General features: G+C 39.4%; 1 protein-coding gene across 8 annotated transcripts in view; it reads right to left on the reverse strand.

Annotated features, from left to right (window-relative positions):
* LOC139140484 (transmembrane protein 198-like) overlaps positions 1-17,360 on the reverse strand; it is a 73,361-nt gene extending 56,001 nt beyond the window's left edge. Inside the window, exon 1 of one of the 8 annotated variants that reach the window (XM_070709783.1) lies at positions 17,041-17,360. The gene's annotated coding sequence lies outside the window, so the exon portion shown is untranslated. Of the gene's footprint in view, positions 1-3,105; positions 3,682-17,040 lie in introns of those variants that run through there. The other 7 variants (XM_070709787.1, XM_070709778.1, XM_070709782.1 and 4 more) reach the window with 7 other exon arrangements.
* Positions 17,361-20,325: the final 2,965 nt, after the last annotated feature.

A 20,325-nucleotide genomic window follows, 5' to 3' on the forward strand; every position in this document is an offset into this window, starting at 1 on the left:
TGTACAAAGTGACTTCATCACTGCGGGATAAAATGTACATGAATTGACTCAGAGATGTGCATGCAATACTGGTATCATGGATTACAGCGCACCAAAGGGCCCTATTTACCAGAGAGTTATACTGATCCGCCCGTACAACAGGGGGGAGTCTGACTTGGGAAACACATACCAATTTGACTCCAACAACCAAAGGCTATACGGGGGTTTCGCTTTCAACCATTAAATACGGAACATGTGATGTTTTCGTTGCCGCAATGTGTTTTCTATCATCATGCAGAACCAAAGGGGTAACAGCGGCTTCAAATGTAAGCGTGATCGGGGTATGATTCATCCAATAAAATAGTCTGGTTAAAGGGGTTTCACTCTAATTACAAACTAATATCTTTGACACTGTGTGTGTGCTTTTTCTGTTTGTGAATTAAGACTCTAAATGCCAATACCTAAGCCTGTCTGTATGCACATTCTTGTCTTTCATGAATTCACTGCTGTAATGTCTGTCTGATTTTGTGTTGCCCTCACTGAACAATACGATTATAATCATCCACATGATCGAAAGTATGATGGTTGGTTTCTATTATGATACGATAATGCAATGTCATGATAATATTTCACATCAAAATAAAACAAATTTTCATATTCAGATGAAATGTCAAGGCAAGGGAATGCATGGAGAAAACAACATGTAAATGTCACATTTCAGTTTTTGGCTATTACGCAGTTCAACTTCAATCCAATCAAAGTTGTTTTGTAGGTCTCTTCACTTGGTACAAAAGTTTCAGCCAGCAACCCCTGCCTTGACATTAAAATCTATTCATGTAAGCGCGTAAGATGAATGACAACCTGAATGAATCTTAATAATAGTTCATTAATGAAAGCTGATGTACTTGTGTTACTCCATGCTTTCAAAATCAAATCCTACATGTACATGGTCACAAGTTTGTCACATAGAATTGAAAATACATGTACAAATCCTTCATCATAGGAACACTACCTTGAATACACGTATTTATATCAATTGGCAAAGCTCACATGAACTTACATGGTTAGTGATACAGGTGAATAAACTATGCACTAAAATTTCAACTCAAGACAAGAGAAATCTGTCAGCAAATTTATCATTAATTTGCATATCAAAATGACAGGTCAATATCACACAGGAAATGACATCACATGTCACCTTGAAACTACATAATGATCTAGTCACCATGTATTCACATGCACATGTCAGTACCGCAAACCCACCAAAATGTTTTCACCATCTTAATTATGACGCACTTGTAACTACATGTACGCTGTAGGCAGAGAGATGAGAAACTTAGTGTACTATTGCCAAGGGTGAAGAAAAATGTGAGTGGGCTGTGAATGCTAGACAGGCCACTAAAACCATCCTAAGTACCTCAGACGTCAATGCAAAGCCAGGCAGCTCCTTGACTTGGCATATTAAAATACGCCGGGATCTACTGGGATGGAATACATACGATAAAGTGGCTTTTAACCTATCGTACCTGATAACTATACTTCCTCCCGGCCACAGCAAAATTTAAGCCCCGCCAACAAAAGCCGATAATAACATGGTCACACAGGTCTACATAACGTGTAAGGCGGCTTGGAACAAGAATTCACACCATGGATCAGAGAGTCGGTGATGCTCAGAGCTCCAGATGTGATCGGCATTCAGAGTGGACAGGCCAAGTATGCCGACAATCAGGGGGTTGTCATGTCCAGAATTGGAATGGTGAGAAATCAGATCCAGGAGTTCCCACTGTATGGGAATATCCCGGCAATGCAGACCTCTTACTACTCGGCATACCACCATACAGACTAATACCCTGCTGCTTGCTGCCAGCAATTAGCACCTTGGAGAGCAGCGACTCTCCATACTAGTACATATATACTGTAGAGTTTGTGTAGTTGCTGTTGAAGAGGTTGGGGAAAGTGAAGTGTATAAGGGTTTCACGGCATCTTTCCCCAAGAGGGTTTATCTGACTTTACATGCTCCAGATAGAATGCCCCAAGGGGGGTACTGTGGTCCAATATTAAAGCATGCTGTTTTAATTGTCTTGAAAAACAATGCACTGATGACAAGAAAGTCTTGAAGTGAAGCTTGTCTTTTAAAACACTGAAGTGAGTATTTTTCACATCACTGTGTTTGGTCTGTGATGTGAAACTGCCGATAACATTATCATTTGTCAGTCTTATGGTCACTTATTTGTCTGTTGACAATACATGCAGTTATTACACCATGGACACTTTTGAAAGTTTTGGACTTCCTCTGAGTATACACACCAAAGGGTGTGCTGAAAATTCATGTTCTGACTTTTTACATGTAAGTGGGCTTTACTTGAACAATCCTGAATCCAGGATGCTCACATGTACCCCGGCTGGTCCGTGCTGCTAGCCGCTGCATCACCCAGCTTTTCTACAATGATGTCAATCTGTTAACACCAAACCACAAAAAAAAACATGACTCTCGACCAAATCAATAAACACTTCATTGGTGACAGACATAGGAATTCATGTACACTGTAAATGTGTAATACCAAACAAACCAGTACAATCTTGACTTGCCTACCATTCAGTTAACCACCCCACTTTATGGCCCACAGTTATTGGTTTTGTATATTTACCTAGCCACTTTCAAGTTAACAAACAGAAAGCCTGGGATATTTTATGGGACTCTTGGGGACATGATTAAGTTTTCAACAGAGCAGAGGGGTTGTTTGGATGTCCTTTCAGATCACTGGGATTACTGTGCTGGGTGTTGGCTGAAGCTAGCATACAATATATTACCATACCATACTGTGCAATGCTATGTCTATTCTTAAATCAGTTGAAATCACTGCCCTTATACAGTAAACGTTCTCTAAATTTGCCCTGTTTTGCCTCCACTGGTAAGAGCTAGAACATGTTAATTTTCAGATTCCAGTATCTCGATTTGAGTTCACATTTCTATGTGACGTGTGCAAGGTGAGCAGACATTATAGTGAACGTCATTCCCAACCACAGTTCTTACATGAGTACCTTACAGGAATACAACTGTAACATCACACTGTTGCAGCCTGTCCACACACACATACACCCCGGTACATGTAAATGAGAACTTACTTTGAATTCCAGTTGTTGTCCCACAGAACTGGAGAGTATAGCTCCCTGTACAGAACCTCTGTTCTGAAGAAAACAACATATAATTTCACAAACGACGCACAGCACTTGAAATGTGATGACTACAGGAGTTAACCAAATCAATAGCACACCATCAAGATCAAAATATTGACGCCTTGATTAGAACAATGTTCACTCACAAGGTCATGGATATGTACACTGTCCTCTCATGGCCGGCTTAACTCCCTTTCCGATGCAGCAAATAGGATGTTCCGTGCAAACTTCCGTTCAGAACACTGATAGTGACACTGAACACATCTGTCTGGTTAGATTACAACCAACAACGAGAGACTGGAGACTATCGCATGTCTGAGATGGAAATGCTATGGATTTTTCTTGCATGAAAATTATGACGGCACGCAGCATGGAGCTCTCATTTACTTTGTGGGTGACATCTATGTTTTGTCAGTGGGTGTCAGACCTCAGTGACATTACCCCCTGAGACTGGCCATAAACAAACACCATCCTCTGCTCTGGTTGACTGGCAACGTCATGTGTGTTTGTGCAAGGATACGGTGTACTGTACATGTAGCCAAATGACACAAATTTGCAAGACAATCAGTTTTTCAGTTGCAAGACACCTCAAAAAACCCCTGAGAAATAACACGAAATATGAAATCATTTTATGTGCATGTAGTCTATGTAACTTGTACACTCCGTCATTTTCCCATGTTTTTTTGCATTGTTTGTTGTTTAATATAACACTGACATTGTTACAAATATGTATTAGGCAAGCCATAGTGTGGTAGTGCTGGTCACTACATTTAAGGTAGAACGCACCTCGGGGACAGACACCACTTGTGGGGGCTCATTTTAAAGCTCTTGAAGAGAGAAAAAACTTTTACCGTCTTAGTTTTTCGAAAATCCAAAATTTAATTTTCCTCCATAGAGTTAGCACAGGGATGACGGCCATTTTGAATTTCAAAAATTGCAAAATGTTGGGCAACTTGTTTCGCTATTTCCGAACTTTGCACGGTGACCCTCAATTTTTATTGATGATTTGGTAAGAGAATGAATGGTTGAAAGTTTCGTTTGAGAAAGGTCTGGTGAAATGGTCCCGTTCGTGTGACTGAATATCTTCCAGGAGGTCAATACTATTACACTCGCAACATAATTGCAACCTAAAAGTACGCGCAAGTGTTGATTTTTTTGATATTTCTATGCGCGGCTTTCATGGGTCATTTTGCGACACTCAGGTCACGCCCTACGCCCTCAGCGGGAGTCAAGGTTGGCCGTCTGTGACGTCACAGGTGTGTTCATTTACATCGAATAGCGGTCCAACACCGCCTTTATATCTCTGCCCGGTATCCGCTAACAAAACAGGCTGAGCCAGTGTTCGCGCTGCCAGTTCGCCACGTTCGCCAATCCGAATCGAAATCCGAAGTGGCGAAAAAAAATCGATCCTAATTCGCCACAGTGGCGAAACTGATTTTTAATTTAAAAATATGGTAAAATAAAGCAAAAACGTGGTTTTTTAGTCTTTTGTTTAATCTGCGCTTCTCTCTTGGCGATTCGCAAAAACTGTGTCTACTTCCGTATTATTGCGTTCTTTCCGTCGTACGTATTTGCAATCGAGCCAAGTCTCGCGAGAGATTTGACGTCATTTACTCTAGTGTACAGTATGCATAAATGGCTCTCGCGAGAATTGAAACTAAGAACACGCTATCGAGCCCTTGCGATAAATTTGACGTCATTTTGCCCAGTGTACAGCGGGCATAGGAACGCTCGCTCGCAAGAATTTAAACTTTTGCTATACATAACAGACATACGCATTTTAATCGAGGCAACAAGGTTCGGTGTTATACCCGGTAGTTGATTTACATTGCGGTCTAGATGTTCTGTGTTGTGCATTTTAATCACGGTCTTAAACATTCCATGTTGTGGTCGATTTGCATCGCGGTCCTCGTGGTCCGGTATTCCCCGTTGTTCTTCAATTTAATTGCCGTCCCAACGACGCGTTCCGTGTTGCTGTCGATTTGTATCATGGAGGACTCTACCTCCATGATTTGTATCGCGATCTCTACGTTCCGTGTTGTTGTTCGTTTTAATGGTAGTCTCAACGTTCAGTGTTGCTGTTCATGCAGCAGATTTGCATCGTGGTCCCGGCCAACGTTCCGTGTTGTAGTTGTAGTGCATTTTAATCACGGTCCCATTTACGTTTTTTACTGTCGATTTGCATTGCGGTCCCGACGTTCCGTGTTGTAGACTAGTGCATTTTAATGGCAGTCACAACCTTCATTGTTGGTGTTCATGCAGTTGACTTGCATTGCGGTCCCAACCTCCTACTACCTCCATGCTTCTGTGTAGCGAGTAGCGAGGCAGGCTCAGCCGAGGGACCGTGGCCGATCGTACGAACCAGCCGAGACAAGCACATTATGGTTCAAACACTCAACACTTGACGGGAACTTGAAAAAGTTTACAGTTGAGCCGTTCATGTTCTTGGCGCTGTCCCAGCCACCAAAAGAACAACGTCTTTCCATAGTGAAGGAGGACACTGTCCTGACCATGTAAGCGGAAACCCTAGAAGTTACCCCCCGTGGGAGCTTATGGAGGTGTGAAATACTTTACTTCCCGTTATTGAGATACGGCGTCGGGCAAACTTCGGAAAGCCGAAAAAAGTCGACTGGAGAGGCTCGGGGGACACGCCCACATTGCATTTTTCTTTTGCCATATTTCATAATCACGCGCGCTAAACGAAAAAAGAAATGAATGTAACTGTTTTACAGACCATCAACTGTATTTCTGTGATTTTGCAACATGGGCATTTCACCAGACCTTTAAAGCCCGGGGCGAAATGGACCGGGATCCGGATTAATGCCAAGTTTGGGTGGGCGTTTTGGGGCATGGCTCTGCATAATGAGTCTGTTGGTAACGGTTGCTATCGTTCGCATTATCTGCGTAATCTGTTTGCTCTCAAATCACAGCCTTCGCAATACGCGAAAGAAAAAAGAAAGAAGGAAAAAATATCAATTTCATAAAAACAGGAGCGCGCTGCGTTGATCTACTGAAGTTTTTGCTGAGTTGATTTACTGAAGTTTCGGTGTCATGTCATCGTTCGAGAATGATTCGGCTACTGACCCCCACATCTACATATGGAAATTGCGCCGTACGTAGTGGAAATAATCATCAAGAAAGTAATAAACATAAACATTAAAAATAATCCGAAGCTGGCAATTTCGTATGTTGCAATCACGAATTACCGAGAACATTGACTGAGAAACACGGTAAGGAAAATGGTAGGAAATAGGTGAACGACGCGACGTCATGACCGATCGCTAAAATAAAAAATAAGTTCACTACATCACGGAAGGATCGAGATTTCCATGAATCTCGCGTACCACGATATCTGTAAGCGATCAAGGTCGGCTGCTCGGTTGCTTTGAGGGTGACCCCGGACAATTCATCACGAGTTATGTTTATTTTAGGAGCAATGGGATGAACCACGGACTGGGTTCATAGATATCTTCGTTATTGAAGAAATTAAAGTCCAACCTTTGTCGAAATCTTACGATGTAGTGCCAACTCAATGAGCCGAACTCGGACACACGTATCAATAGGCTAAGCCTTTCAAAGAAGATCGGGTGATGACGCTCACTTGCTCACCTTGAACTGACATTGACAAATGTTGTTTTGATGTCTTTACAAGCTTTGTTTAATTCTCATAACAGAAGTCCAAACGGTACTGGGGCAACCGGTATGTCAAAACCTTACCAACCCTCCGAACACGACATGTCATTGCCATGTGTGAGAACATGTGTACATATACACAAACCATACGGCCGCTTTCAGGGCTAGCATTTATATCAAAAGCGACTGTAGCGTACCGGTACTTTCGGCCGTAGATATGCGGGGGCTGTTTAAAAAAAGTGGCTCTCTTTGACTGACTGTAATTAAATTGATCATGTAGGCTACCGCCATGCTTTAATATTTAGTTGTTTTCGATGTCATTGTAAACTATGGACTCTGCCTGCAGTTCTGTAAAATACAGTGTACGCACTTTTCGCAAGGATACATCGTACCGGTACTGACTCATCTCTTGCTAAGTCACGACCGAAAATGGCTCACTTTCGCGATGTCATTGCATCATAAACGCTTGTTAGTAAAATAGTTTATGACAACCACGAAGTTTTCATCCTCTGTGCACGCCAATATACATGTAACTCTAAGCGTACACATGGTTTGTTTACATCGTAATTATTCTCGTATGCACAGCAAATGTTTGACCAGTTTACACCTCTGCGCGTCACTGAATGATCGACAATTGTTTGAATCGCGGAACGACTGTTCCCTGGGGGCCATTTTCCCCTAATCGTCGTAATTTTAAAAGGCTTTGTGAAACTTTGCGGATACCTGTATGGCCTACGTGTTTATGAAACAGTCTATGTTTATGGTATGCCAATAATGTTTGTTTGAGAATCGCTTCGGCTGATTTTCACGGAGCGGTCTACCTTGCTGTTGCCAGTTGTCACTCAAGCGCCATTATGAATTTTCGATGAGTTAGGGGTCTTTTATACCCCGCACCGGGGTTTAAGCGAAGTTTAAGTCTTTCACTTTCGAGGTGCATACTACCTTAAGCATCAAATTATTCACTAATGTTCACTACATGCACAGTATTGCATATTACCATGGATCAAATTCCAAAAAATGAGTGATGGAAAAAGTAAGCTGTGCTGATATTTGCACAACTTCAAGAATGTGTATATAATGAGCATCACATCGTGTTACATGTAACACCTGCCATTTTAGGTACATTAATTAGTAATCTGTCATTCTTTACTATGTGCATATCCATGGCGCTTCTGCTCTTGTAACAAGGCCAACACAATTTTGGGCAAGAAGCTGGGGAATGACCTAGAATGACCTGTAGGTCAGTCCATGTCACCACTGGAGAGCCCTATCTGCAGGAGAGCCATTCTGTCTGCCATTATTTGTCTAATTACACCTTATCTGTAACTGTCATCTCACTATCAAAATATCCACAGTTTGTTCTCAGTTGCCATCCAGCACTGCAAGGGTAACCTCGATGAGGTCATCCGAAATTTTAATCAAATAGATTAAAAGAGACACCAAACACTTGAACAAAACAAAATCATGAAAGTGTACACACAAGAAACTGTAATGAGAAAATAAGCACTTTTTGTGAAACACTCCGGGGCAACCAAGCTACTCCCAGTTCCCCTTTGCATAGCTGATGATAACACATTTATAAATTGTTAAAATCTGGACTTTCATATGGGAACCCTGGAGAAGGGAAATCGCTGGCTGGTATCTCTGGAAACTGGTACAATCTACATGTATCTGCCTGGGGATATTTTTACTGGAAACAATGCGGTCTGAATTAGCATCAAATGTGGAAAGTATAAACATGGGGAAATTGGTAGATGTTATAGAAACGATTAGGGATCAACTCAAAAGTTTACAGTGTTACAGCTATAACTGCATTAGAAGGCAAGGGTACATGTATCACTTGAGAATGTAATTTCATAGTTTCTAAAGAAAACATGTCAAAACTGGATTATTTTGCATGTCTGTTGCCTTTGTCAAGTTCACTATTACCTGCCATTTACATATTGACAATGACGCCATTTCAACTAAATTAGTTTCAAGAATTTGTGAGTAAACTGTTATCTAAAAAAATGATTAATTATAAGTGATTAAAACATAGATAACTAAACTTTGTCCCGGGCTAAAAATAACCATTCATCCATTGTAATGCAATATAAAGCCATTACAATAAAATCTTTTAGAAAATTTCCACAATGGGACATTAGTGACTGACAGTACAATTGGTACACATGTATTGCCAGTGCATACAACTTCCAAGGACTTGTTCACACCCTTCAAGCTCTTGTGACATTTTCTTTCCCTTTTATACAATCACCATTTCACACTCTGAGAATTGCCACCATTATTTTGGGGTCACAGCCTTGCAACAAAGAAGAGACAGGGCCACCAACATCCTCTCTGAATATCACCTTACTATTATCATTTTAGCAGTGGCACAGATTACCTATTCAGTCAATGCTTCATTGCATGCACTAAGCCTTCTCCTACCTCATCCTGCCATTGCTTTTTGCTTTTTGCTCAGGTCATCTCCAGTCAATGTCCTATACAAAAATATCCCATAGGAATCCTTTTGGACAGATCCTTCAGGAGTCTGCTGGGACTCCGCTGGAATATGCTACATAATGATATTGGAAGACTCCATTGAAGTACTGTGTGTGTCCACAGTCCTGCAGACATGCCTTGGCAATCCTACTTGACAGTTTTTAGGCACATGAAAATCTCATACAATTTCTATGGGCTATTTTTGTAGGGCTAATGCCGTAAAAAAGCTAAGAAGGTTATTGGATTGACATTGTACACATATAATATGTAAATGTGTGCAGGAGATGTTACCTGTCATTTCTGATTACTGCCCAGCGATAAATTGGTCAAACTATTTCATTTTTTCACAGCGAAAGCTTTTTTCTTCCATTTCTTTCATATTAATTATCAAACCGAACATTACAATCCTTTCTATTTTTCTAATGGTTTTACAAATAGGTCAAAAAGGTTCACAAGAAATTTTGGGTGGAAGTGGTGAAATACATTTGGCACAAATACTAAGCATAGCATGAAGATTCAGCAAAAATGATAAATGCAGAACAGTGTTTTGGGTACAAACATGCAAATCAGGGTGATGTCACAGGACTGCAAACAAGGTTGTGATATTCAACATTTCAGATAGTGAATACTGAGAGAAAAGTTACTCCCTATACCACTGTTTCCATATCTTGTGAATGTTTTTGCATGAAAGTGGTGCTGGTGTTCCTTAACCCCAATCTACAGAATGTGCATTCAACATTTGTGGTGCTAGAGCTGTACATGTATAAGTAATCAGTGGCAAGAAATGACAAGTCAAGACATTGGTAATGGGTGAAATATGGCTTACCGGGAATATGGAAACACTTTTAATATTAGTCCTACGTCTTCCAAAAAGTTACAGCTCACTAGTTCGCTAATACAGGACTGAAATTAGCTGAAATAATGTTCAATTTGCAATAAAATGCCAGCCTGAAAGAAATTCCATTTGATTTTGATATAAAGTCAACTGTTTAATACCTATAAATACATGTAGCCTGAAAGGATTTTAATTCTTAAAATAGCACAATTACACTTTAGACCACAGTAATTAACTTTGAACTTGAATTTCTTGTATTTTGAAGACATCGTAGGCACATATCATAGGCGATTTCTACAAGACTGAAGTGAACTTGGCAAACAATCAAGAAATCACTGGAAAACCACTTGCTTCAATCATTACAAGTGATTCATGAGGTTGGCCTCTCTGCAGCTGCAACATGTTGCTTTAGAATTCAATCTCAAAACTTCACAAATTATCATCTCATGAGTCTGTACAATTTCATGAGAGAATAAATCACACGGCGGCATGAGCTATTGAAATGATTTCTTAAACACCGCTGAGTTTTAAACAACGACAAAACAATACGGGAGGCAACAGATGGGAGTATCCAGCGTAAATCTGTCCACCATCCCAGCAACATTTTTCAAATCACTGGCACATGTTGACTCTCATGATGTATAGACATTCTGCAGGTCCTGTTTATTTCCCTTTTCACTGGAGTCAATCAGGACAAACATCAATCAGTCTTGGTGGCAGAGAAATAGCACCAGAGATTCCTGGCTTTACAAAACTTCTCTGCTGATGATTATTTTTTCATCACCATTTACGATGACTGTAATTCTGCGGAACACATTTTCAACTGATAAATATACCACAAGACAAAGCTGAATTACAGTAGATCAATTTCCTGATGCATTTTCCAGTATTTATGTACAATTTGAAAAATATAATTTCTTGTTTCACTCCAAACAATCATATCGGAAATGCTCAATTTGACATGTCTGACTCATTACACCCTTTGTAGATGACGCCCAATGTTATTGTTGACCACTGAAATTTTGGTCCTTACAAAAAATTGTTTTAACATCTCCACTTGGCAATTGCTAAATTGACCATAAAATATTAAAAAATACCTGTGAAGTCCAAGAAAAGTCTTCAGATTCATCATGAAAAGTGAGAAGAATTGCTCAGAAAGGCATGATACAAGCAGATCAAAGTGACACGCTGTACCAACACATTGTACATGTACACTTTGCTGAAATCTAGACATATACAGCTACTCGTATCGGGACAAAACTGTTCACTTTCAAACTGATGTACCAGGTTTACATGTAATACCAAAAGGCACATCACAACATACACACATGCTGCAGAGTCTACCTTGACATAAATGTACAGAAGAAAAACACATCTATCTTTTGGGCCTCTTTACTTTCCTATTGTTAGTCTTACAAATAGATTTATTGAGTTCAACCAACTTTCAAAGCGACAGCAACCAGCGGGTAGTCTCCCAACACAGACGAGCCCATGGACACAAAAACACACATGTGCTGTGAGAGATTTTTTGAATACAGTGCTTTTGTTTGTTCTGTATTGTCCATGCATGTCAAGGACAATAAATTTCGACGGATGCACGTTTCTCTGCATGGGAACTGATAAGCAATAATTTTCAATTCAAATGACTTGTTGGACAACCTCATTGGTACACTTCCTTACTTGCATGTAAACTGATTTCGATCATGTCTAATGTTGGGTCACTGCAGCACTGGTACGGCCATAAATTTGAGGGGCTGTGCTGAGGAATAGGTAGGCGTGCAGTTTCTACTTAGATGAGAACAAAGCTCTGATGCTAATCCTTCCTGAACGAGTTAATAACATCTTTCTTTTTCACAAAAGCTGGATCTGTGGAAGCCATAGACACAAACTTTAAATAGCACAGTTTTACAGTGTAGATATAGCTATTATTGGCTTAGAATCTCCTGAAGTCCACTTTCTGTGCCTACTTTTACAATTTGATAGTCGGAATAAAAAAACTGTCTCTCACTGAGAACTCTGGACATGTGCCAAAAGACTGTTCAGAAAATGGTTATAGAACCTCGCTATATTTGGCCATTTTCGATCATCATGGTTGCACACAAGCTGAGAGCATTATCCACTTGTACTCAGAGTTCAATGACATTAACAAGTAAATTCAAGCATATATCAACCCATTCATTATAAGCATACACAGTCAACATAATTTGACAACGTTTTCTGTTTCTTTTATAATGTATAACAGGAATTTTTTGGTCATCAATCACAAACCCGTGTTCTGAAAACAAAGCCTATTCTAAAGCTTCGTCCCTGGCTAGGTTCCTGGGATGTTCTAATGTACATGTATGTTGCAGTCTTCACTTGTTATGTCCGTGCATGACTAACTTAGAAAGAACAACTGAAAATATGCAGTCTGTAAAAGTGTAGTCAGTAAAGTCAGGTGAATCACGATACCACTTCAGTTACAAATTGTTCCACACTTCATCAATAATTACATACATGTATGACAGATACTGACACAAGCTGATAAGACTAAGCTCCTACTGTCACATGGCATATGGGAACTAAAATTACTTACGACTCTGAAGGCCAGGTATCCAATTTTAAACATGCAAAATTTCATATATACTACAATACATCTTACAACATTCCATACAGTACAATTAATCTCTTTCCTTACCTCAAAAATCATCTATTCCTTACACAAAAGATGTATACAGCTAGTACAACATTGATAATGTATTGTGTTCAAAATTTTCTTCATAACAAAAAACCCTGACAGTAACGGACATAAAAATTCTTTTCAAACTAACATGAAAATATTGATTGGTATAAAAATACCACAGATATATAATGGTGTGGTAACCTAGAGAATAAATCCTTCAGAGCAGTTGAACAATCAGATTACTACCTCTTTGTTGTCTCATTCATCCTAGTTTTTTTTTCAAACACTTGGCATTGTTTACTTCCTGCCAAACAATAGCAAGTTTATTGACAGCCAGTTGAAACTTAAATCTTCGATCGGATGTCTTTTGTGTTTCAGTTTTTAAATGGCATACATGTCATCTGCTTGAATTCCTGTTGCTTTTTAACACTTTGTACACCTCGGCAAGGTGTGAGAATGTGGTCTTTGGAGGGGATCTCCGGTTTATTTTGACACTGACTGTCACTATATAAATGCACTCAAGAGCCATGACTCTTTCACAGTGACACAGTGCAGTCTACCAATAAAGTGATGTTTATGCAAAGACTGGCTCTGAAATAAACTCATCTCACAATTTTGGAAAATGGGACACAAATTTTCTTCAACGGACATACATGTACTCCACGCTAAATTTTCTTTATATTCACATATCATCTAATTCTTGCTAAGCATGTTGTTTAAATCTTAGCATCACTATATGACATGGACTGTATACATACAGTGAGCATAAGAGGAGTTTATTATAGGACAGCGCAATATATGGCAAGTACAAATTCAACAACAAAAAGTATTTTCTGGTTGTTTATACTTCTGAAGCACACTGGCTACTGTATTATTAAATGTGAAACATGTCATTAGCTCCATGTCTGATAGCCTACAGGGCACTGGGATGAGTTCGACATCAAGGCCACTGATAGCACAGACGTGCATTCTCTGGATTCCATTTTCATGGCATATCTGAGTGCTGGATACCCTACTGTAAATTGCATGAGACTACCGGGGGAGGAAATGACATAATCTTTATATTAACATAATAAGTGTAAGCCTACCATACATATAAGGTGGGTTTACACGTGTATGTTTTAAACCTGAGGGAATCTGATTAGTCGCTCTGTAAATATTCCTTATCATCGATCTAAGCGATCTCACGTTTACACGTCATACACAAGGTAAAAATTTAGTTCGGGTCAAGCGAAAGAAATAACGCCACCAACAACACAGTAGTCTTCATAAAAACGTATAGCCCGTACATCGAAACGACAAAAATCAAGCAAGCCCTGACAGAAAACTGGAGTGAACTTGAAAAAGACGAAACACTAAAAAAACTGTTCCAAAACCAACCAATAATCGCATATAGAAGGAACAGAAATATAGGCGACACACTTATAAGCGCCAGACTTCACAAAAACTACAATAGCTCAAACTCAGGTTCACACGAACCTACACAAACACAACAAGACCAAACAGTAGACATTCTAGCTTCCCTACCAAACGTAAGTGGAACAACATATTATAAAATAAAAACAATCAACCATTCAACACGTCTCACCAATCAAAAATGAATTTTAAGCGACTGATGAAGAAAACTCTGTTTTCGAAACATAGGCTAAAGGAACACAGTGTCAGTAGTCTCTCCGCTCCAGTGCGGATTAACACAGGACACGTAGATTACGGGGACGTCTCGCCATGGCCAAGCAACATTTTACATAAAACAGTTAAACATGATATACACTTATATTATACACAATATCATACACAAAACGCAAACAACCCAAATATGAACGATGTGTGGAGTTGCTTTCCCTTTACTACCTACAACTCGTCGTAAAATGGCATCGTTTTTCTAGCTCTGCCACTACGACGGTTGTTGTCGGACACCGACTTGAACTGAGCTCGCAACCGTTTGATTTTGTTGTGGCATTGTTCCGCTGTCCTCTCGAGTCCCTTCTCCCTAGCCTTGGCAGCGACGACTTCATACACTTGCCGATCCCTCGACGTGCCGTCCATCATACGGATGACATTTTCGTCTCTCCAGATTGACATTAGTAGCCTGATCTCTTCCTGCGGCCAATTAATGCCGCGATCGCGAGAGCTTACTTGAACACCGTCCATTGTGGTAATGACCGCAAGCCCGAAGACAGGATATAGTTCGGCGTTTAGTTCGGTGTTCTGGTCACACGTGTAAATAGGCCATTGTTTAGTACGGAGCACCGAACCTGGACCAGCCCTCCGACACCGAATTAAATTAGTTCTTTGTTAGTTCGGTGCTGTCTGTTTACACGTCCAACTGAAACAGATTTAAATTTATTCCGGTATCAACTCCGGACTTAACTCACATGTGTAAACCCCCTAATGTGCATATACAGCTGAATTAATCGCCCACTTCAAAAACTGACCGCCTCCACACGACTCACTACAGAGACCAATTTACTTGTCAAAAGTAGGATCTGCACACTAAAATTTGTTACATGTTTTGGTTTGTTCTAAAGGCCAAGGAATTATCAAGTGTCTACATTATAGTTTATTCTACTTGGAGTGTCCAAATGGAATTACATGCAATTGCCATGGATATATCTCTGTGACTCAAACTTGCCAGAAAAGAACTCAGTTACTTTTACAGCATTTTTTATATTTATATAAGAAGTTCAAGGAATCACTCACAAGTGAACTATGGCCATAAACTGCTACGATGCTCTGCCCCACACACTTTCAGAAGCACACATCTTTGGTGAAGCTAATCATTCTTAAAGGCCTGTGTTGGCACCAGATGGTCTCATCAGAAAATTTACCAGCCAGATTACAATTTCAATGGAAAACAAAATGCTATCACACCTCCATAATCCTCTTACAGACTAGAATAAAGGCAATCCCAGGGATCGCGAACAGTGCCTTTAAAGGCCTGTGTTGGCACCAGATGGTCTCATCAGAAAATTTACCAGCCAGATTACAATTTCAATGGAAAACAAAATGCTATCACACCTCCATAATCCTCTTACAGACTAGAATAAAGGCAATCCCAGGGATCGCGAACAGTGCCTTTAATAACTAGCCAGTTTGGCTCAGAGCAAAATTGGCTGGGGGAAACTTTGCATAACAAGCACATCTCATGTGTACCAAAAATACTACCATAATCACGTTTTTGTATGTACCAAAAATATTGCCATCTACTGTCCAAGTCATAATCTGTTAATACCATAAGCTGGGCTTACTTTGTCTACCACCCACCCTTTCACTCAGCTCCTTTTCAAATAGACAAAGTAAGTGACAAATTGCATCCCAGGGTTGCGACTTTGTTAAACATAATAAATATATACAGACACTCATTTCAACCACGTCTTTTATCGATAAAATGTTAGTGAGAATGATCTAATTAAAAATTATGCATTAATAAGTGTTGTTATTAATTAATCCGAGGACAGCTTTGGAAATGTTTCGCCCTCAGAGGAAGATCAGAGTCACACCTCGTTTTATTATAAAACCATTACCAACTCACAACATTACAGTGCCAGAAAAAACACAAGATATAACAAATGATAGCATCACACGACAGGAAATATTGACTTACACAGTAGTAGAGTTGCAGGAAGTATATGGACAGTCGACTGCCTGACCCGACCGAACGCAACCGTGCCCGAACTTCTCACAGTTTAGCAGTTATCAATGATGTTATGCCACAATTTTCGAGACCGCAAAACTGAGGTGTAATTCTTGTGGTGTCGTCTGGCGAGTGAGCCATGTTTTGAAATAGTGTCATCGGCTTCCGTTAGAAACACTAGTATTATATTAGTAATGCTACTATAAAGACCGTTTATTTGCACGGTTCGGCACAATGCCCACAAACAGTTTGAAATCGATAGCAGTCTACCAGCTGACTACACGACCGTGGACAAACCTAGGGCCTGTCCAGGTTTACTGATTTTGAGAAAGCATTCGCCAGAAAGAAATCGCTGAGATGAGTAGTGTTATCCCATGACTTTAGAAGGGATGCTTACAGCTGGCTTCGTGGTCCTAAATCGACTTACATCACAGAGAAAGCGGATACTGTATTCCATCAGTAACCGACACAAAGTCTGCAGTACACTGTACAGTGTGCAAACCGCACGATCTTGTACATGATGGTTGAACTGGTCGAGGTAGAAACATGCAGTATATCGCGAAACGGTTGAACACTTGTATGTAAGAACAATTCGATCGAAGGGATAGTTTCTTAACTAGTACGTTAATGTACACTTACCGGTTTAAGAAACTTGCGAAACTCCTAGATTTCCGCCGGAACGGCGCCGGGTTCGACGACACGAAGGCCAGTCAGTACAGACCAGTACAACAACGGTTCCGCCGGCTGCGTGAAAATGGTCCTGTCTATCTCATTTGCATATCGATACAAAGTGTACTGACGCGTGACGTAAGAAAAGTAAATAGTAGATTTCTCCTCAATATAAATTATTTCGATGTTAGATGCTTCAGCCAATTGTGGAGATCACGGAGCAAGTAGATATATTGTACAATCTGGATCGGGAAATGCACAATATTACCGGAGGCGAGGAATGTGATTCAGTGAAAGTGACCCCAAGAAAGGTCACCGATTCAACCAATCAGTCCAGTCCTTAGGCGAGGCTTTTCAAAGGCAACCGGAAACGTACATTCATTCACTCACTTTGAATTTGAAATTGCATCATATGCACATGCAACAAGAGCTATTGCATACCATACATATGGTTATGACTCTCAACGGCAATTGATGCAACAAGGAAAGACTATGACTGAGTTCTGGCCAAAGTCACCCTGCCGACGTTTCGTTTCATCTTTCTGCAGTCGCCCTAAAATAATAAGGCTTCAGTTTTCACTTCCAGACGATCATCGAAGGTATGTATGTGGGTAGTGATAAGTGGCAATAGTATATTTTATATGGTGTAGTACGAGTTTATTTCTCTTCGTATACTGTCTTCCTGACTCATCCATCCAGCAATCTACTATTAGATCAGGCCTGACATGAGAGCTAGCAGTGAGAATATACAGTATACTGTATTGTGTCTGAGTTATTAAACCCTTTTGAGTACTGTAATTTTCTCCCGCCAAAATTTTAGTGCCAAATTTTACCAATTTTAATGAATTTATCTGTAATATTTTGATATTTTTGGACCAAGCAGACATCAAGTTTCATTTGCTACAGTTTTTTTCTCAAAATTTTGGCAAAAATCTGAGAAAAATTGACTGGGGTTTATTTTAAAAAGGGACAAAAATAGACTTGGCGCTCAAAGGGTTTTTAATTACATGTAATGTAAGTGTCGCACAGTTCTAAGGAGCAATAATACAATTTATGTCACCTTAAGACCGAGGTTTAATTTCATAAAGCCGAAAAACTGTCAAGAAGGAAAAACAAAACAATGACAAGGTTTTATTTACGGTGGCGCTATTCATACTAGTTTGCTGTATTCAAGTGGTGAAAATAATTCAGGGTTGGGAAACAAAATGTAGTGATGTGCCATTCAAAGTGCTGTTGTGATAAAGTCACTTATGAAAAAAAAACTACGGTGTCATTATATCGGCATTTTGTAAAACTTTCTGACACAACTGAAAAGAACAGAAACTACCAAGAAATCCTGATGTCTGATGACTATATATGTGTGTAGCATATTTGTTTCCAGTGAAATGTTCTCTCGTTTTTTGTGCCCTTATTTAAATTGCGCAAAATCTGAAGGGTAAAAGCCACTGTTTTTTACATTCCCCAATGTTTTCCACTGTTTTTACATTCCCCAATGTTTTCAAAGACTTAGAAATCAACCATGAATACCAATGAAGTGAATGAAGGGAGAACCGTTTGATGTTAGGGGGAAGGGGGGGTCGGAGGGTATGGCACCAATTTTTTTCGCCACTGTGACAGCAACAACATCGAACAACATTGCTAGAAATGTGGAGAAATTTTATCAATGTTGCATGTATGGTTGTTTTTGCAGCGTGTACTCGGAGTCGTGAATATGTCTTTTAGTATTCATTGGTTCACTAGCAGTTGCCTACTAAGATGTGTTTTCGTCGTTCTTGCATGCGTAATTTTCAAAAGTGTAATCTAAAAATGCAGACAAATATTTATTTTGCATATTAATGACAGAACAATTACATAAACTGTGAACAGCCCTATTGAATTATTTTTGCCGTATGCAGAAGCACTGCAAATTATTTTTTCCTTGGTAACCAATGTGGTTCATAATTCAAACCTTCATGTCACTGGTTCAAATCTGTACCTATAAATAACTTGCAGCCAGTATTCTGTGTAATGACAGCACAGTGGTCTAATGAAAGTGAAGTGATTTTGCATTTGAAAAGCTCAATACTTGTTTATCTGTTTTTCATCAAATCAAAACTGTCAACTTCTAAGAGTTCGCATGAAATTCATCATATTTTGTTGTCAAAAACAGAACTTGTATTTGAATTTCATTAAATTTGTTGTATTTTCATCGTTAGGAAATACTTGTTTTTCTAAATATAGACACAGTATATTTGAAGGTGATACATATATTTTTAAAATGTAGTTTATTGCATCCTGCTATGTTTACAGTTTTCACTATTTTCCTAGCAAGTCAAATAGTTCCCCCTATTTGAAAAACTGATACTTATGCAGATAATGTCAATCATGCTTTTTTCAAACAGCATTGGGAGATGGTAACTTGATTTTTACAATGTCCACCCTGAAAAAAGCCTTGTTTCTGCATACAAGTATATTCATGGAAGTAATTCTCCACGTTTACATTTCCTGCAGTCACTTCCACTATGGTCTAAACTACATGATATATTCTGTCTTATAAACATCTAGTCTTGGCAAGTCCATAAAGGCTTGTCTAAAACAGCTTTTATCCCAGGTGGATATGATGATTTCCTGGCATGCAGTTTAAGGCAAACTACGAGTGCAAGATAGATGGTCAACAGAGATCACGGATCAAAAGTACAGATGACAGACATCAAGGCATTTAAAAACAAATTTCAAACAGGACAGCCAAGCAGGTGGATTCACTCAGGGTGTGTCTCCCTTTGAATTCATAATTGAGAAATTGGCAACAAAAATCAACCATGCAGAAATTATAGTTTGTATGTAACTATACAGTTTTACACTTTCATGGAAGATTTCACCTCTATTTTATGTTCATCTCATTCTCTTTGGGCATCATCTGTCACTAAAATCAGTTAAAATTACCATATAAAGTTGTTGTTCAGAGCACACAGTACGTGTGAATCGAGTCTGACCACTGGGGGCGCTATTTAGAGAAGTGCAATGTTATTGTCTAGAGATTAGATAAAATGTCCAGCAGTAGAAGTGAGAATCGGTGACTTTTTACATGAAACAAAATAAAGGTACAAATAATGTAAATAAAATCGAAATTTTTCATTGTTAATCATAAAATATACTTGTATATTATACCTGTTTCAGTGGTGATCTTTATCAATTTAGTGCCTTTGCCACTATAAATGTAAATGAAACAAGGCTTTTCTGAAGGTAAAAAATTAAAATGGTCAGTGAAATATCAGG

Source organism: Ptychodera flava, chromosome 9 (assembly GCF_041260155.1).
Source record: "Ptychodera flava strain L36383 chromosome 9, AS_Pfla_20210202, whole genome shotgun sequence".
NCBI classification, from domain to species: Eukaryota; Metazoa; Hemichordata; class Enteropneusta; family Ptychoderidae; genus Ptychodera; species Ptychodera flava.